The sequence below is a fragment of the Camellia sinensis genome, chromosome 4 (assembly GCF_055761805.1).
Source record: "Camellia sinensis isolate YWXY chromosome 4, ASM5576180v1, whole genome shotgun sequence".
Taxonomy (NCBI): domain Eukaryota; kingdom Viridiplantae; phylum Streptophyta; class Magnoliopsida; order Ericales; family Theaceae; genus Camellia; species Camellia sinensis.
In genome coordinates, this window is record NC_138964.1 from 199,774,079 (window position 1) to 199,793,127 (window position 19,049).

Genomic DNA, 19,049 nt, shown 5'->3' on the forward strand with positions numbered 1-19,049 from the left:
AATGAGAAAAACGGGCGTCGGAGGGCGCCGAAAGAATATAACCGGTTGCTGAAACAATTGCTAGCCTCCCACCCTTCTACAGCCTTCATGGTGATGAAACAGAGGTACCTGCCAAAAATGAACGAAAACCGTTGCAAAACGAATGTTCGGGGGCCAGAACGCGCAGTTTGGGGCCCCGAAAACTGCCTGTTAAGCACCGAAAGTGGCATTCGACCATGAAGTGGGTCTCTCAGACCTCAGTGTCCCTCAAAAGGGAGCAAATAAGAAGTGTGCCAAAAATCGAAGCAAATGGAGGTGGTTAAGCGGTCCCGAACCGAGGCACACGGCTAACGGCTCCGAAAAATCGGAAACCGGACTCCAAACGGGCAAAATGGCCTACGACCACAAAACGTAGCCTACGGCCACTGAGAGATGACCTACGAGACCTCTCCCTCCCTTCGCGAAGAGAAAACAGAGAAACCGAGCCTGGTTCGCAAACCAAGGCAAAGCAAAAAAGAGTCCGGAAGTCCGGAGGCAAGGCTCGCAGCCGAGACTCTAAAACTTCTGAACGAACACAAAATGCAACATCACCAAGCGCTCAATCGGTGACGTCTGAGTCTTAAGGTCGGTCAAAAATGGGGTGTCTACAGTACAATATTATTTTAATAGCAACTTTACCACATCACAAAACCTACTCTAAAAATCAGCTAAATCAAATAATACAAATCAAGACGCAACTAAAATGACATAAATTACATATAAAATTGCACAATTGTGCATTTATTTATTACATTGCTGTTTGCACTTTGTGCTTTAAAGCTTCAAGAAATTTTGGTTTTATTGTACTTTAGTCCTTCAATGACATAAACAATTCTCAATATCACCCACCAAAGTAAAAAGGGAAGAAGAAATAAAAAAAGCAATGAAAGGAAAAAAATAGATGGCCCACTCATCAATTTATGCAGCCTCACTATCAAGTTGTTTTTTCTCTGCAAATACAAAGAGCAATTCATGTTCTACAACCTGTGATAAAAAACAAGAACTGAGAATGAGAAACAACATGCAGTTTCAAATTAAATTTCAATGAAATTATATTGGCAACATTTAAATTTTTTTTTTCTGTATAAAATGTTGTGACAATGACATTTTTATAATTCTGAACTAAAATGATGAATTTCTTTACTTTTAAGAGTGAATATATATGTACACGACACATCATTGTGTATATAAATTTTATTTGTATATTGTTACCTTTACAAACAAAATATTATACAGAATGATATTGTTAAGTCGTGGGTGCATCATTTAAAAAAAAAAACAAAAAAAGAAACCATCAAAATGTGTCAATTATAAAAATATTGTTGTCGTATCATTTGAATAGATAATTATAATTATGTGTAAAACTTTTGAAAGAATAGGATTTTCTAATAAGCAAGTTCTTAAATTCCATTCTCAGGTGATTTAGAGAATAAAAAGAAGAAAAAAAAAGAAAAATATTATAATAGTAATTTTTGCACAAGGTTTTGAAGCTGCAAAGGCCCCCAACAACTTATGTTGGCTTGTGTGTTGCAAGTAACAAGAAACTCTGTGGGGTTTATACTGGGCATGCCCAGGCTCTGTGGTGGATTTATTTGATTGGTGGATTGGCACTAGAATCAGGAAGAAGGAACTCCAAATATGGAATGCCTTAACACTTGTTTTGTAGTCAATTTGGAAGCTCAGGAACAATTGTGTGTTCAATAGAGCCCTCTCCCATCTTTGTGTAGATATCCAAAACATTCTTCACTAATGCTTGATCAATCTCCTCTCCTTCGCGCTCTTGATCAATCAGAAACATATCACATGGACGGGTCTAAACTGTTTATGTATTAAGATAATTTAATCCAGCAACCATTTAATAAATAGTATTAAGCAACTGGATTGAATAAGGTATGAGATTGACAAATCAATCTCGCCAAACCATTTACTTTATTAAACTCTTTTTCAATGGGTGGTGGTGGTGGAGATGTTTAAATTTTGAATTTGTAAATGAAATTCTTTTTTTTTTCCCTTGTTTTCTTTTTGCCTTTACAAAATTTCTCATCAAATTTAAAATTTAAATACAACTTAAAGGATGGCTAGGTGAACCTTCCCAACCAAAATCAAGTAAAAAGTAAGGATTTAAATTGTACTGAGACTTGTGATTCTCATATGAAAAGTTATAGATTCAAACATCAAGGTAGACTAATGGTTAAAAGTTTCATTCTCCACTTTTCCTTGAGGTCATCCCAAGACTTAGATCCGATAATTACCAGATATATATGAGATAGACGGGTTACATGTATTGGGAGAATTAGTAAGGTGAAAGACAAAATCGTGAGGGACAAAAAAAAAAAAAAAAAGGCAATCATGAAGGCTAAATTTGGTGAGGTGTAAGGGGGGGAAAAAAAAAGAAAAAAAAGGAAGACAATTAGCCTTGTTAAACTACAATGAGGATATAATTACATTCATTTCAAATATTGTGAAACAAAACATACCATAGATATTACAACATCCCTCACTTGATCATTCATTTCCCCCTAAACCTAAACATGAAAAAAAAGTTGTTAGAATAATTTATGTAGAAAACCAAACAACTTTTAACAACAAAAAATGGCATTGCCTCACTAAAAAATGAGCGAATTTACATACACATAATTAAATTTAAAAAATATATCAAGAATGTATTTACACGATGGGGTGTACCTGAGTGTTTTTATTTACCAACATTCTCATAATTTTTATTAGAAGTGGGTATCAACATGTTAACATATTCATTCTTGATATTTTTCGGTAACTTAACTTTAGTTAATTACATGGAGTACCCTTACACTTTTACTAATTTAACACTTTAGATAATTTATTTTCAATTGTGACAATTAACCTCTCACACTTTAAGTCTAATCATAAGGTTAACAGAACTTATTATGTAAGTGACACATACCATTTTCATATCCTCATTTGCTCCCCTACACTTTTACTAGAATCTCATTTTAATCTTTACACTTTCACCAAAAACTCACTTTTGAGTCTTGACCTTCCATTTTTAATTTTTGTCCGCCTCACAAATGATAGGTGAACGAAATAATAACATTTTAAGTTGACTTAAAGTGTAAAATGTTGATTATCACAATTAATAATAAATGGACCAAAATAAGATTTTAATAAAAATACATAAATACTAAAGTTGTATTTGGATCATGAATTTAGATAGAATTTAGAGAAAGGAAAAGACAAATAGAGAAAAAAATACCTTATATTTCCCTCATCTTTTTCTTTCTCCTTTTCAAATTTCTATTTAAATTTATAATTCAAGCACATATAAGTCTAAGTAACCCTTTAATTCTATGTCAAAAATATATAATTAGTAGCATTACCAACCAGTTCATAGAAGGTCATGAATCTAGTCTCTAGCAACTCCTCCAGGGATCTTAAACAAAGATAAGTAATAGACAGGGAGGTTACTCAAGACAGATCTAATCAAAAATAATCTGCCACCAAAAGACAAATGCCTTCTCTTCCAGTTGGCAAGCTTAACTTTAAACTTCCTAACAATAGGGGCCCAAGTTGATTTAAGTCTAGGGCTAGCACCAAGAGGTAGACCCAAAAAAGAAATAGGGAGCACACCTTTGGAACAATTAAGGATATCAACAACCGGATCTAGAAAAACCTCCTCCACACCAACACCAATAACCGAACTTTTACTATAATTAATCTTTAGACCAGAAACAACTTCAAAACATCGAAGCAACCTCTTGATACAAAGAATTTCCTCCTGATTGGCCTCACAGAACAAGATGGTGTCATCTGCAAATTGAAGGTGTGACACTTTTACCAAATCATTCCCAATAACAGCCCCCTTGAAGACTCCCAACTGTCTAGCCCTCAAAATCAAAATATTCAGACCTTCCACAACCATATTAAATAAAAAAGGGGAGAGAGGATCCCCTTGCCTTAAACCCCTTTCAGGAACAAACTCATCTGTAGGGCTTCCATTAACTAAAACAAAAATTCTAGCCTTGGTAACGCAGCTTTTGATCCAATTCCTCCATTTAAGCCCGAAATGAAAACTTTCCATTAGATTAAATAAGAAATTTCAATTTACACAATCATATGCTTTCTCAAAATCAATTTTAATAATCACCCCTTTCTTCTTTTTACTCCTCCACCAATCCAACATCTCATTTGCAACAAGCACCCCATCAAGAATGAATCTCCCCCCATAAAAGCTGATTGGGAAGGTCTAATAATAGATGGAATAATAAGTTTCAACCTGCCAAATAACACTTTGGCACGAATCTTATACATGGAACCAATAAGACTAATTGGTCTATAATCATTGAGGCTATTTGGGTTCTCAGACTTGGGGATGAGAGCAATGAAGGAAGAAATAAGACCAGAGGCCAGCTTTCCATTAGCAAAAAACTCTTTAAAAAATAGCATGATATCCCCTTTCATAAATTTTCAGCACTTCCTAATAGCCAAAAGGTTAAAACCATCTGGCCCAGGGGCCTTGTTCCCATCACAAGCCTTCAGAGCACTCCAAACCTCTGACTCTGAGAACTCCTTTTCAAGATCAAGAACTTGGGAACCATCTAAGGTCTGAAAAACCCCTCCTAATTTTGGCCTAACCTTCCATGATTCTGAAAAAGCACTCTTAAAATGATTCCAGACCTGGCTTTTAACTGCTAGTGGATCATCAACCACCACTCCATTTACTACCACTGAGTTAATGAGATTAATGTTCTGCCGACATTTAACCATCAAATGGAAATACCTTGTATTTTTATCATCTCTGAGAGCCCAGTTTTGTCTGGATTTCTGAAGCCAAAACCACTCTGCCCTCTTACTTAACTTCCAAATTAGCTCCCTCAACTCTGCTTTTCTGGATAACTCAGCTGCAAACAACTCTCTAGACTCAGCTAGCAGGTCCAGCTGATGGAACTCCTCCTCAACAAGTTTCAGTTGGGATGTAAGGTTACCAAAAACGGATACATTCCACTCCTTAAGATGCTTCTTTAAAAAAATCCAACTTTTTGGACAGTCTAAAACCAGCCCACCCATCAACCTCTGCTTCAATCCAAACCTTTTCAACCATAGGCAGAAACACAGAATGGAGAACCCAACAATTCATGAACCTGAAAGGTTTAGGACCCCAGTCCCTACTATCTTCCTTCATAATAATAGGACAATGATCAGACACAGACCTAGGCAGCCCCCAACATTTAAAATTGAAAACAGCAAGCCAATCAAAGTCTAATATGAACCTATCAATGCGACTCCATTTACCGTTATCACTGGAATTGCTCCAAGTGAACCTTCTCCCTAACATTGATAGCTCCACCCCTTCAAGCTTGTCAATGAACTCATTAAAGTCCTGCATACCCACATTTCTCCTGGAACAACCAATCCTCTCACTCATACACCTAATCTCATTAAAATCGCCCCCAATGCACCAAGGTTTGGGAAACAATGGCTTGATTCTGATGACCAAATCCCATAAGTCCCTTCTCTTTACAACATCATTAGGAGCATAGAGGTTTACTAACACACCTTCAAACTCAGAATTCATCTTAATAAAATTCCTAGAACAACAACTACTATGAAGAGAGAAGACTCCTGGATTCCAAACGCACAAAAGACCACCAGCAAAGCCAATTGCACCAACATCCAAAAACTCAAATCTATCAAAAGGCCAAACGGATCTCACCATATCAGAGCTAATAACATCTCTCTTGGTTTCTTGAAAAAACACCATGTCTACTTTCTCATCCTTAAGGACTTTCCTAATTTTCCTCCTTTTAATCTCCCTCTCCAAACCTCGGATATTCCAGGACAGAAGATGCATGATAAAATAATAAAAAACTCCAGCACTCCCAAAACAATCAAAAACTTACCTGATTTGCTGGTGCCTCCTTTACTCGATTCTTGCCACATCTTGCCGTTCCAGATCAGCGATTCTGTTAAGCACAGCATCCTCTTGATCATCAAAATCAATGCCTAAAGCTTTACCCAACTGCACAGTTGCTTGAGCTTCATTAAGAATAATTCGACCATTGCTAGGCCCCAACTCAGAAGAAGAAGCCAAAGAAAACGTCGCAATCGCAGCTTTTAGAGAGGCTCCCTTCTTAGAAGTGGACAACTGATTACGGCTCATCTGCCTAGCATATTTCAAAGCGCCCTTGAACACTTCTACTGGAACTGAATTCTTGCATCTCTTCCTGACATCCCTAATCTCTGATTTGGTCTGCAGATTGGCCGTGATCTTAGCACTACTAGTGCTTCCAGAAATATCCTCTTCCACCGACCCAACTAGAGCTTCCTCTATGAGCCCTGCCTTAAAATTTTCCCCAATATTAAGAGGCTCAACCAACAAATTATGGGCCACCTCCTCAATATCAGTAATAGTGCACCTATTGCCAAGATAAGGCCTAACAAAAGTAGGTTCACCCAACACGACTTCTAAATTCAGCCCAGGTTGGGGCCCAATAGATCTACTAAAACTCCTCATGCACCTATTGCTTGGTGCATTTGGTCTAAAGTGGTTAAGTGGTGGAGCTTGGTGTGGGTTATGCCTCAGAGTATATCTCAGCTTTTGGATTGGTGGGGTGGTTTTAAATTTAAGAAAATGCTCAAGTGTATGTGGAATGCACTGCCATTTGTGGTCATGTGGTTTGTGTGGAAGGCTAGGAATGAAATTAAATTTTCTGGTTCACAGGTAAATTGGTGTGGTGTCTGTGAATCCATTAAGATGCATATTGCTCTCTTGGTTAAGTACCATTCTAAGGGGGTGGTTTTCTCAGTAAATGACTTGCTCTTTAATTTGAAATCTATCAGGGGGCTTTGAGTTGTGGTTGTTGCTACCTTTCCCTTTGTTCTGGGTTACAGTGGTTGCTGCTATCTAGTTGTTGTTGTGTTGTTCTTCTTGGTGTCTATTTTGCTTCTTGTTTCTTTTTTGGTTTATGCTGGTTGGTCTCTCTCCAACTAGCTTTTGGCTTGTGTTAGTACATGATTGGGTGGCTTTCTTGTGCCAACCTAGTTGGGATGAGTATAGTTCACTATGATGCTAGTAGCACGGCCTTTTTTGATCCTTTATTGATGTCAGATGTAAGGATTTTTTCCTTGGTTCTAATTCAATAAAGTTTTACTTTTGTTGATAAAAAAAAAATGAAGCTAGTCTCTAGCAGTTTGGGTAGTCTTTTGATTGCGGTGAGGTATCTATCAAAAAATTTTAAAAATCTTGAGAGCCGGTGAGTCATAACCTTGTGTTATTCCATCTTTTTGCTAGTTCTTGTAACAAATTCTCATCTTTCTTTTCCCTTAAAGATGGTAGTACCTGACAACAAAAAAATAAAAAAATAATTATATCTCTAGTGAGAGAAATTTTCAATGTGCACTCTTTTTTAATGTAATCAGTGTATTTGATTTCAATTTTTTAAATTCAGTTTTTTAAAAATTAAGTGTTTTTATTTTTCATATTTTTTTGCTTTTAGCGAATATTTTTTAAATTTTAAGCAATTTTTTATTTTTATTTTTTTAGATACACCTTACGTAGATATATCTAAATAGTAAAATATTTGTGAAAAAATATTTTAAAAAATTAATAAATACACAAAATATGAAAAATATATTGAATTTTCATTTTTTTTGTATTTTTGGTATTTTGTGAATTTTTAAAAGTTTTTTCCAAAAATATTATACTTTTAAGTGTATTTATGTTAAGTCTAAAAATTAAAAAAATTACTTAAAATATTAAAAAAATTAAGTGAATAAAAAAATACGAAAAATGAAAAAGTAAAATTTTTTGAAAAGTGAATTTTGAAAACTGAAATTAATCAGAGTGATTTTTTTTTATGAGAAAAGTTATTAATTATTTGATATATGTTATGATATTTTAAGATAAAATTACAAATAAATATTGAATGATGTGGCTTTTGACTTAGCCTCCGTTTGGGAAGTGGCTTGGCTTTTTAGCTTTTTGGCTTTTTTGGCTATTTTAGCCTGGGCTTAAAAGCTTGGTTTGGGAAGGACTTTTTGACTTTTTGACTTTTTTGAGTTTTTTTGTGAGAGAAGAATGTAATGATTATGGGTTGGATGTGATGTTTTATTTGTTATGGCTAAAATAGCCTATTTTATTTTTTGTGACTAAAATAGCCAAAAAAGCCCAAACCATGGCTTCCCAAACGAAGCCTTATCATTTTAGAACAAAGTGTCTATTTCAAGGACATATAATTACAGAAATGCCATCCTACATAATCTTGCATAAAAATTCTGTTTCATTAGCATTTCACAAATGATATATGTACAAAATATTTATACTAACTTTTTTCACAAGGATGTTGTGACATTGGAATTTTAGAAAATACAAGCCACTTTGATGAGTTTTTGTTTTAAAATGAAAAAAATTAAATAAAAATACTCATCACATTATTATGAATTGATTTTACATTTTTTCAAAGATATTTTTTATTGAGAATAGCTATGGCACAAATAAATTCATCCATGTCTGGCACTTGCAAGTGAGGAATATGTATGTTTAAAAAAAAAAAAAAAAAAAACTCAAGAAAATCTCTTGCACTTGTCTTGGATGAGATATAATCTTTAAAGATCTTCTTGTATTCATCATATCGCCAAGTTTGACTAACCTAAAAAAGTGCACTTATTTCATCTTTTTATCTTTTTTGGGTCACATCAATCAACATCTCATCTCTACTTTTTCTACACATAATACAAAAAAAGTCAAAAAGTACACTTATTTAGTCTTCACAAACTTGGCCGTTCGGCCTTTGAGGACCAATAGGTTTACCACACATATTTTAAACAGTTCTGTTGAGCTCTGAGTTAAAGATATTAAAGTAGTATAACCAAAATTCATGTAAATTTTTTTTAAAAGCAAACAGATAATAAATTTGAAATAAGGTTAATTACATACTCATATGGTCTTGCAGAAAGCACCTAACCCTTTAAAATGTAATTAAAGTTGTGTTTTTAGGTTAGATCATAAGGAAAAAGTGTAATTGGAGCAATTAACTCTGTAATTAACCTTTTAAAGTGTAATTGATCCTTTAAAATATAATAATAAGAAATGAAACATATAAAGATTCATGTAAATTTAGGCAATCATGTTCATGAGGATCTGACAGCTAATAATAGTAGCAGTAGTCAAATTGAGATTGTTCAAAATAATCAGATAGCCAAATTTTTGTTTCGATCTAGAATGTATGGAGAGAGAAAAAAAAATCACAATAGACACTTTTGCTCAAAAACAAAAACAACATCCAGACATGAAGTTGGATCCATGTTATGCCTTAAAGAAGGGTTACTTTGGGCTCATCTTTATAATTTAAATACCAAATCAAGCCTTAAATCTCATCAAATGGGGTCGACTACATGAATCTTTCTTCTCCACGCGGCCCTATCAAAGGCCATTTCATTAGTCAAATTAAGTAGATTCATATCTCTATTTATAACGCTAGTCAACGTTAATCTAGGCCTACCCCGTCCTCTAACACTTTCATCTACTGTTACAGCATCGCATCTCTTCACTACTGCCTCTGTTGGTCTCCGTTGAATATGACCAAACCATCTCAAACGATTCTCTCTCAACTTATCTTCTATCGGTGCTACTCCTACCCATTCCCGAATACACTCATTCCTAATCCTATCTTGTCTAGTCTTACCACACATCCACCTTAGCATCCTCATCTCAGCCACACTCATCTTATCTACATGTTGTTTCTTGGTTGCCCAACACTATGTCCCATACAACATAACTGGTCTAATAGCCGTTCTATAAAACTTACCTTTTAGTCTAGTGGGTATTCGTTTATCGCACAATACCCCAGACGCACTTCTCCACTTACACCATCATGCCTTAATCCTATGGGCCACATCTGCATCAATCTCTCCCGTTGTTGTGATAATCGACCCTAAATAACGAAAATGTTCACTCTTAGACAGTTCTTGGTTCTCAATCTTCACTTCTCCCCTACTTTCATTGTTACTGTTACTAAATTTACACTCCATGTACTCTGTCTTAGTTCTGCTTATCCGGAATCCTTTAGATTCAAGAGCTTTTCTCAAAATCTCCAACTTTGTGTTAACTCTTTCTCTAGTCTCATTCACTAACACAATATCATCTGCAAAAAGCATACACCATGGTACGTCATCCTGAATATTTATCGTCAACTCGTCCATAACTAAAGCAAAAAGATAAGGACTTAAGGTAGATCCTTGGTGTAACCCTACAGTGATAGGAAATTCATTTGTCTCTTCAGCTGGCGATCTAATAGTGGTCACCACCCCTTCATACATGTCCCTAATCACGTCAATGTAGCCTTTTGTCACCCCTTTCTTCTCTAACACCCACCATATTATATCTCGGGGCACTCTGTCATATACTTTCTCAAGGTCGATAAACACCATATGAATGTCTATTTTCTTTTCTTTATACTTTTCTATTACTCTCCTCAAAAGATAGATCGCTTCCATTGTTGACCTACCAGGCATAAACCCAAATTGATTCTCTGACACCTCTGTTATGTCTCGCAATCGGCATTCCATCACCCTCTCCCACACTTTCATTATATGACACATTAGCTTGACTCCTCTATAGTTGTTACAATTCTGGACATCACCTTTATTCTTATAGATTGGAACTAAAATACTCTTCCTCCACTCATCTGGCATGTTCCTAGTCAACAAAATTTTGCTAAACAACCTAGTCAACCAAGCAACTCCCTTTTTACCCAAACACTTCCAAGCTTCAATAGGGATATCATCGGGTCCTAAAGCCTTATTTGATTTCATCTTCTTAAGTGCAATCTCTACTTCAAAGTACATAATCCTGCGATAGAACCTATAGTCTTGGTTTATCGTATTATTGGCTATTTCTTCCCCTATTGTCGTACTTCCATGTTCGTCATTTAACAGTTTCTCAAAATAATTCTTCCATCTTTCCTTAATCTCATCATCCTTCACTAATACCTTAGAATCCTCACTCTTGATGCACTTTACTTGATTAAAATCTCTTGTTTTCCTCTCCCGTATCTTAGCAAGTTTGTAAACCCTCTTCTCTCCCTCCTTACTATCTAGTCTAGTGTATAGGTCATCATAAGCTTTCAACTTAGTCTCTCTCACTACTTTCTTGACCTCCTTAGTAGCCAATCTATAGCTCTTAAGGTTTTCCTCAGTTCTATCATTCTGCCACTTTTTAAAGTACTCTTTTTTTACCTTAACTACCGCTTGAACCTCTTCCCTCCACCACCAAGTTTCTCTAGAGCTGGGTCCCGTTCTTTTCGACTCTCCAAGCACTTCCCTTGAGATTCTCCTCATACAATTGGCCATCGAATTCCATATAGTGTTAGCATCACCTTCTAAGTCCCAAGTACCTTCCTTATCCATTCGATTCTTAAATATTTCTAGTTTATCCCATTTTAGGTCCCACCATCTCGTTCTACGACGCCTACCCTCCTTCTTAGCTTGGTATTGCCCTCTAAAACATACATCTAGTACCAAAATCCTATGTTGAGAGACCAGACTCTCTCCAGGAATCACCTTACAATCATTGCATTTTAGGCAGTCCACTTTTCTCACTAAGAAATGATCTATTTGGCTCTTAACTAATCCACTCTTAAAGGTTATCGAATGCTCCTCCCTCTTCTTATACATAGTATTGGCCACTACCAGGTCAAAAGCCAACGCAAAATCTAAGATTCTCTCTCCAGCCTCATTTCTCTCACCAAAACCGTATCCACCATGCACTCTTTCATAACCTAGTTTATATATGCCCACATGGCCATTAAAATCTCCACCTATAACCAGGTTCTCTCCTACGGGTATCTCCTGTAAGATCTCATCCATTTGCTCCCAAAAATCTCTCTTAGTCTGATCATCTAACCCTACTTGAGGGGCGTAAGTGCTAATAATGTTCACTATATTCCCTTCAATAACTAGTTTAACTAGCATAATCCTATCTCCTTTCCTAGTGACCGCCACCACACTTTCCACAAGACCCTTGGGAATTATGATTCCTACCCCATTCCTGCGTCTATTCTTACCACTATAGTAAAGTTTAAAACCAGTATCCTCAATTTCCCTAGCTTTCTCTCCCGTCCACTTAGTTTCTTGTATGCAAGCTATACTAACTCTCCTCCTACTCATAACATCTACCAATTCCATCGTCCTACCAGTTAAGGTTCCTATGTTCCAAGTGACTACCCTAAACCTATAGTCTTGGACTAGCTTCTTTACCCTCGCTCGTCCAGAAAAACGCGGAAACCTTTGCCCATTTTTCATCGCACCCAGGCGTCGATGCGGCGCCCCTTGCTCACTTTTCGAAACACCCGGAGGCAGGCGCAACGCGTCACTTGAGGGGAACGACCTAGCATTTAAACGATTCAAAGTAGGATTCATTTTCATAAGGGATCCGAGCGGCTTTTTTACGTGTTGGATGTCGGCTACCTAACACACAACCCTCCTTCTTAATCCGGGCTTGGGACCGGCAGAGTTGTTAACAACCCCGGCGGAGTTATCTTTATAATTCAAATAATTTATTTTATTTTTAAAATTAAATTTGCTGTCAAATTTTTTTTAAAAAAAAATTCTGATCATTTAGTTACTACTATCTAATCAATTTACTTATTTATATGAATGATTTAGCTACGCATCCCATAAAATTAACATTTGAATTATAAAAATAGACTAAAAATGAGACCCACCTCATGGTTATTGTACTTGAGGTGGGGCAGGGATCTCAAACTCCTCTAAACACAGATAAAGAGTAAATGAATATGAAAATTAAAGATTAAGAGAGATAGAGGATACGTGTAAAGAGTCATATACTCTTCAGGAGTGAAAGTGTGGGGACAAACTCCTTCCAAACTGCCAATGAGTTTGTTGATTGCATCTTGTAGCACGGGCCATCTTTGTTGATTTAATCAATAATCATTCATATCTTATATACATTGTTGACTCTAAAAAGTAAACTTTTATATATATACATACTTATATATATATATATATATATTTTCCATATATTCACTAGCTAGTAGCACTTTTACTAAATTTTCGGTTTTGCTAGAATTATAACTAAATTACTAACTTATTTTTAACAACACTATTCACATGTGTGTAAAAAAAGTTGGTATCTTTTTTTTTTTTTTTCAATAAAATAGATATGCAAATAGGCTGCTTCAATATATTCGTCCGGAAGTATTGTCCTTTAGCGCCCACAACATATTTGCAAAGAATCCTATCGCACCTACATTGGGGCCGAAGCTTAGGCCTCTCGTATGCTCCAGACGCTAAAGAGTATGTTTACCCCTAACAAGGGCTATAGAGACTCGAACCTAAGCTTTGAGCGAGGGATTCAAAGGTCTTTTTTTTTTTTTTTGGTCACGATTTTTATAAATTATCGCTAAAACTTTCAATTAGTAACGTTTTTCTGACGAATTTTCAAATTGTCGCGGCAAGTTAAAAGTTAGTGACATTTTTTTGTGATGATTTTTTTAAATTGTCGTTAAAACATATAATTAGTGACATTTTTTGTGACACAATTTTCAAACTGTCGCCGAAGTTAACAAGTAGTAATGTTTTTTAATAGTGTTTAATAAAAATATCATTAATTATTTTAAGACCTATTGAATAATAAGTACGTCCCTTTTTTATTAATAAATCATCAATTCAATTAATAATTTTTAATAATGTCCAGAATTTATTTTAATTGATAATTCAAGTAATTTTACTATTGTATAAGAGATCACCTAAGAATTTTATTTTCTTAATTAATTTTGTTAAATAAAAAATTTTAATAAAAGAATATTTATAATTTTTTAAATCATATAAGATAATTTATATTTTAAATTAAAAATAAAAGCATTGAGGTCTCGTTTGGGAACAGGCTAATTTAGTAATTTTTTGACTATTTGGCTAAAATATGAGCTAAAAAAACTAGTATGCTTGGGATGACTTTTTGACTTTTTATGAAAAGATGTACAAAAAGTAAAGAGAAAATAAAATCTTTAACTTTTTAGTATAAGTTATTGATTTTTTGATTTTTTTAATAATATTTTAACTTTTTTAATTAAATGGACTGATTCCCAAACCAGGCCTAAGAGGTGGATGATGGTTCTGCCAGAAGGAGAGTGCTTTTGTTGATCGAGGTTAAACGGTATAAAATTAACATTTATTAATGAACACGTGGCAGCTAATGAGGAATGGAACAGGGACTTGGGATAGGAAATGGGGACAGGGGATTTGAACCCATCTAAACTTAATGAGAAAGCCTGGCCACCACATTCCATAACCGTATAGCTTATAAGGAAAATGTTAGGACGCACCAGGCAATCATACCATCAATAAATCATAATTGTCCTAATCTTCCAGAATAATATTAGAGATGATAAAAAAAAAAAATTTTTAGTGATAAGTCTAATTTAGAAGTATTTTAACTCAAGAAGTTTATGAAGGAATCTTTTAATCCATTTAATCCCATGTATGTATAGTTTTATTCCATAAAGTCCATTTTCTTGATTTACACTATTTTCTTGGATACTTATGCCCTTATATTTAATTTTGATATCCTTATAAATATTTTTCTAACGATTAGCAATTTAATGATGTGAATATTCATATTTTAAAATTCACATTTATAGGAATGTAAATTGGCCCACGGGCGGCCCGAAACCCGCCCACGAAACAGGGCGGGCCCGGTTCGTTGACAATGTGAATATTCACATTAACATGTTAAAATTCACATTAATAGGAGTGTAAAATTGACCCCCGTCCCGTGGCGGCGCGAAACCCGCCCGCGGCCCATGGGCGGCCCGGGCGCGAGCCCGGTCCGGCCCGTTGACAATATGAATATTCACATTAACATGTTAACATTCACATTGATAAGAGTATAAAATTGAGCCGTGGCCCATGAGCGCCTAAAAGCCCGCCCGTAGCCCGGGGCGGGCCCGGCCCATTGACAATGTGAATATTCACATTGACATGTTAACATTCACATTGATAGGAATGTAAAATTAGCCCGCGCCTCGAAACTGCTCGAAACCCGCCCACGGCCCGTGGGCACGCCCGACCCGGCCTGTTGACAATGTGAATGTTCACATTGACATGTTAACATTCACATTGATAAAAGTATAAAACTAGACAGCAACCCAGGACGGGCCCGACTCGGCCCGGCCCGACCCGTTGACAATGTGAATATTCACATTGACATGTTAACATTCACATTAATAGGAGTGTAAAATTGGCCCCCGTCCTGTGGCGGGGCGAAACTCGCCCGCGACCCATGGGCGGACCCGGTCCGACCCGTTGACAATGTAAATATTCACATTGACATGTTAACATTCACATTGATAAGAGTATAAAATTGGCTCGCGGCCCATGGACGGCCAAAAGCCCGCCCGCGGCCCGGGACAACCCCGGGCCCGCCCGTTGACAATGTGAATATTCACATTGACATGTTAACATTCACATTGATAAGAGTGTAAAATTGGGCCGCAGCCCGTTGGCGGCCCGAAGCCCGACCGCAGCCCGATACGGGCTTGGCCCGACCCGTGACAATGTGAATATTCACATTGACATGTTAACATGCACATTGATAGGAGTGTAAAATTAGCCCATACCCCGTGGCTGCCCGAAACCCGTCCACGACGGGGCGGGCCCGGCCCAGCCTGTTGACAATGTGAATATTCACATTGACATGTTAACATTCACATTGATAAAAGTGTACAATTGGCCCGTGACCCGTGGGCAGCCCGAAGCCCGACTTCGGGCCAGGGCGGGCCCGGCCCGTTGGCAATGTGAATATTCACATTGACATGTTAACATTCACATTGATAGGAGTGTAAAATTGGGCCGCAGCCCGTTGGCGGCCCGAAGCCCGACCGCAGCCCGATGCGGGCTTGGCCCGACCCGTGACAATGTGAATATTCACATTGACATGTTAACATGCACATTGATAGGAGTGTAAAATTAGCCCATACCCCGTGGCTGCCCGAAACCCATCCACGACGGGGCGGGCCCGGCCCAGCCTGTTGACAATGTGAATATTCACATTGACATGTTAACATTCACATTGATAAAAGTGTACAATTGGCCCGTGACCCGTGGGCAACCCGAAGCCCGACTTCGGGCCAGGGCGGGCCCGGCCCGTTGGCAATGTGAATATTCACATTGACATGTTAACATTCACATTGATAGGAGTGTAAAATTGGTCCGCAGCCCGTGGGCGGCCTGAATCCCGATAGCAGCCCGAGGCGGGCTTGGCCCGACCCGTGACAATGTGAATATTCACATTAACATGTTGACATTAACATTGATAGGACTGTAAAACTTGTCCGCTGTCCGAAGCTCGCCCGCGGCCTGGGGTAGCTCCGGACCCAAACCCGGGCCACCCCGGGCCGCCCATGGGACGCGAGTTAATTTTACGCTCTTATCAATGTGAATGTTAACATGTCAATGTGAATATTCACGTTGTCAACAGGCCGGGCCGGACCCGCCTCGGGCCGCCCACAGGCCGTGGGCGTGTTTCAGGCAGCCACGGGGCACGGGCTAATGTTACACTCTTATCAATGTGAATGTTAACATGTCAATGTGAATATTCACGTTGTCAACGGGTCGGGCCCGCGTCGGCCCGGGGCCGGGCTTCGGGTTGTCCACGGGTCACGGGCTAATTTTATACTCTTATCAAAATTAATGTTAATATGTCAATGTGAATATTCATATTGTCAACGAGCCGGGCCGGGCCCGCCTCGCCCTGGGCAGCGGGCGGGCTTCGGGCCGCCCACGGGCCACGAGCCAATTTTACACTCCTATCAATGTGAATATTAATATGTCAATGTGAATATTCACATTGTCAACGGGCCAGATCGGGCTGGCCCCGAGCCGCCCATGGGACGCGAGTCAATTTTACACTCTTATCAATGTGAATGTTAATATGTCAATGTGAATATTCACATTGTCAACAGGCCGGGCCGGGCCTGCCCCGGACCGCCCACGGGCCGTGGGCTAGTTTCGGGCAGCCACGGGGCGCGGGCTAATTTCATACTCTTATCAATGTGAATGTTAATATGTCAATGTGAATATTTACATTATCAACGGGTCGGGCCGGGCCCGCATAGTGCAGCCCACGAGCCGCATGCGGGTTTCGGGCCGGCCATAAGCCGCGGGCTAATTTTACACTCCTATCAATGTGAATGTTAACATGTCAATGTGAATATTCACATTGTCAACGGGTCGGGCCGGGCCCGTCCCGACCCGGGCCCGGGCTTCGGGCTGCCCACGGGTCATGGGCCAATTTTACACTCTTATCAATGTTAATGTTAATGTAAATATGTCAATGTAAATATTCATATTGTAAACGGGCCGACCCGGGCCCGCCCCGGGCGACGGGCTGGATTCGGACCGCCCACAGGCCGCAAGCCGATTTTACACTCCTATCAATGTGAATGTTAACTTGTCAATGTGAATATTCATATTATCAACGGGCCGGGTCGGGCCTATTTTTTTGGCTTGTGGGTCGGCCCGGCCCGACTCGAATTTTTTCGGGCACCCACGAGGATCGACATGAGCCGAGCCCCTACACATTGACGATATAAACATTTATATTGACGGTGTGAACATTCACATTACGGGTATTTTGGTAATTATGTCACCCATAGGACTTATTGAAACATAAGAAAATAATGTGAACTAAATGGAACATAATTAGATGAAAAATTGTATTTTGGTCTTCTTATCTCAAATTGGACCTAATGGAATAGTCAAAAAGAATATGGATTGGATGGAATAAAGTTCTTAAAAAATGGATTTATCAAAAAAGCTCCCTAAAAAAATGTTACGAGATATTTCATGATTTTTTTTATCTTTTGATTAGTACGTAATATTTTATTATATGTGTAATTTAACAATAGACTTAGAAATTATTTGGGATGATCTAAATAAGTGTATGTTTTGACTTTTTATGAAATATGAGTTGGGTTTGATGTGATGTACTAGAGAGGTGATGTGACTTAAATAAGATGATATGACTTAAATAGGATAGTGACTTTTTAACTTTTTGACTTTTTCAAGTTATGTCAAACCTAACCTAACTTTCATGATTATTTTCATAATCCGTAGTATAACGCAGGTGTGTTTTAAAAAATTAATAAAAAATTAACATTTATTAATGAACACGTGGCAATTAATGAAGAATGGGACTGGGACTTGGGATAGGAAATGGGGACAGGGGATTTGAACCCATCTAAACTTAATGAGAAAGCCTGGCCACCACATTCCATAACCGTATAGCTTGTAAGGAAACTGTTAGGAGGCACCAGACGATCACACCATCAATGAATCATAATTGTCCTAATCTTCCAGAATAATATTAGAGATGATAAAAAAAATGTTACGAGACATTTCATGATTTTTTCTCTCTTTTGATTAGTATGTACCAAAATGAGCCTCAATCTTCCACGACCATATCTTTAGTGTCTATACTCCCCCACCTAACTTCCCAATAAAAGGTCTATACTCCCGAGTAGGGCTGTTAATGGATCGGATTTAATTCGAATCTGGTCCGAATCCGATCCGATAATTTGAATCCGTTTACAAAAAAAATCCGATCCGATAATCCGATAATTCGAATCCGTTTAATCCGTTTATTAAACGAATTGAATATGCAAAAATCCGATCCGATCCGATAATCCGATAATCCGATCCGATTATTCTCAATTTGAATGAAAAAAACACAAAATGAAAAAAAAAAAATCAAATTATATAAAACTATAGCTCAATAAATAAATAAATGGATTGGATTGGATATCCGAAATCATCAGATTCGGATTCGGATATCTATAATCGGATATGGACTAAACGGATTCGGATCGGATTCGGGTTTGCCTTAATCGGATCGGATTCAGATTTTGACAGATCAAATCCGAATCCGATCCACTTACAGGCCTAATCCTAATACAATCAATCCCCAAACCTAATAGCATACCATTAATTTGATTGTTTGGTATATTAATTTGTGAAAATTAATTTTAAATATATTTGAT

General features: G+C 37.6%; 1 long non-coding RNA gene across 1 annotated transcript; it reads right to left on the reverse strand.

Annotated features, from left to right (window-relative positions):
• Positions 1-782: 782 nt before the first annotated feature.
• LOC145823533 (uncharacterized) lies at positions 783-12,914 on the reverse strand. The gene is made up of 4 exons (XR_014365817.1): positions 12,823-12,914; positions 7,260-7,333; positions 2,496-2,543; positions 783-1,002 (listed from the first exon to the last, which is right to left on the reverse strand). It is a non-coding gene; the product is annotated as an uncharacterized LOC145823533 (long non-coding RNA).
• Positions 12,915-19,049: the final 6,135 nt, after the last annotated feature.